This window comes from Pinus tabuliformis, chromosome X (assembly GCF_031772625.1).
Source record: "Pinus tabuliformis cultivar Carrire ecotype Pingquan chromosome X, CPIR1, whole genome shotgun sequence".
Classification (NCBI taxonomy): Eukaryota; Viridiplantae; Streptophyta; class Pinopsida; order Pinales; family Pinaceae; genus Pinus; species Pinus tabuliformis.
The window spans coordinates 471466576-471468710 of record NC_142308.1 but is presented as its reverse complement, the minus strand read 5'-3'; positions in this window follow the sequence as shown (position 1 = coordinate 471468710).

The following is a 2135-nucleotide window of genomic DNA, read 5'->3' as shown; positions in this document are numbered from 1 at the left end:
CATAAAAAATCACTACTTAGTGTAAACAATATTAATCATAAATATTGCATTCTTATTTTACACATTAATTAACATTAAAAAGAGGAAAAAAACCAAACTTTCATGCGATGAAACATATTACATTATACCTTAGGATCTGTGTCATACAAGTGTTTAAAAAATTATTCAAAAACTTCATGTTCACCAACAATAATGTAGCAGAGATAATATTTTCTCTTGAGCTTTCATAAAGTCATGTCAATGCCTTCTCTAGCACAGGTTCATCATCACAATTTTCATCACCAAGCACGTCTTGGATCAATTGCTTTGTCCCGTCATCTAGAACTATGTTATTAATGTCATCTTCTTGCATAGGATCATTATCTTGAGCTAGTTCAATATTCGTTCCATCTTCCTCAACTTGTAGAACATCATTTCTAGCACTAATACTTGGTGCAATATTCAAATCACAATACCTAGGGGGCCACCTTGACTTTATAATAATTTCAAATAGTCATGTGAAATAAATAGTCTGTAGAACAAATATACAACAATTTTTTTTTTACAAATATGATTAATAAAAGAAAATATTTATATAATGATTCAATATAAATGGTAACTTACCACCGAACGATATTCTTTCCCCCCTTCAATGTGCCCATTCTTCCTACCATGTCTATCAATTGTTTCATATGAAATTCTCCACGGATGTTTACACTTGAAATAATTGCAAGGGAAAGAACATTTCCAATCATTAGTCCCTTGTGGATTAGTTGATTCCCATTTAATGTTATTTGACATTCTTCCTGTGCGCAACCACAAAACAATTATATAAAACAAAATTTGTTTTTTGCCCCCAAAAAAGACCTTATAACCTTTCAGAATTAATGTAGTTATAGAAAATATGTCGCAACATCCCTTACATGCATGATATTTATATCTTTATTTGTCATCGCAATTGTGATGACATAGGACTAGTCAAATTCAAAGATGATTAGTCAAACAAATGGTTAAATTATCCTCAGGGTGGAAAAAACCATAAGTCGTCACAATTGCAACCACAAACGCAGTTCGTTGCAATTTCAAACCCAAACGTAGTCTGTCACACATGTAATGAATAACATATTACCTTGAATTATTATTGTTGTTCCCTAAAGTCACAATTATTGTTCCCTCATGTCTCAACTACTGCAACCTCTAAATTCTCTTTTATACATTTGTGCCTCTTGGGACTTGTTATTTTCTATGATCCTTTAATTTCTAGTGTTATTATTCATCTTGATTTCCTTGATTGTATGTTATACTACTACAAATGCATCAACTCTAGATCTTGGTGACTATGTTAATTATCTTTCAGGAAAACATGTGCCTTATGGCAATAGTAACTTCATATATTTTTTGGTGGTTATAATTGAATGAACGAAAAATTCTTTGATTTAACTATCATTCATCATTTCCTTCATTTATTGTTATGATTGGAACTATAATGTGTTCACAAGAACTAAGATGTAAAGGAACACATGCAAGGCTATAAGAGTAAAGCTCTTAAGGAGTCTTCTTGTTCATTAAAAAAAAACACCTATTTTGGGTAACTTAGGTAATAGACCTAGTTGGAAGGTTAAGGATATTACATATGGTATTAGAATTGGTTAAAATTCTAGGACCTAGGGTTCACATGCTAGCATTATGAGGTAATTACTTTTTATTTATTTTGGCTAAGAGTTGGAATTTCAAAAATATGTATATATACTCAAAGAAAAATATGTCCTAAGAGTATGCACTGCAAAGAGCATACTTTGGTTTGGTGTTAATGTTGAGGGGTGTCTATTTTTTTCAATATTATTGAGACTTACAAACATACCTATCCATTTGAAACTCATGCTATGTGGGTGGGGTGGATTGCAACTCTGGTAGAGGGCATAATACTCTTGTCTGCACTAGCGAACTAATGCCCCATTGACTAAATGTTTAATAATTTTAAAAATTCACTCAATTACTACATATATTGTTGTTACATGTGTATTTTCCTCAGTGACTCTATTTAGTGGTTCAACTGTGACCTTTCCACTCATTGTTTTATTTTTCCAATGAATATCTTCTACAACAACTGGCGAATGAGATATATGAAAAAAAAATTGAATTTACTATCTAGCTAT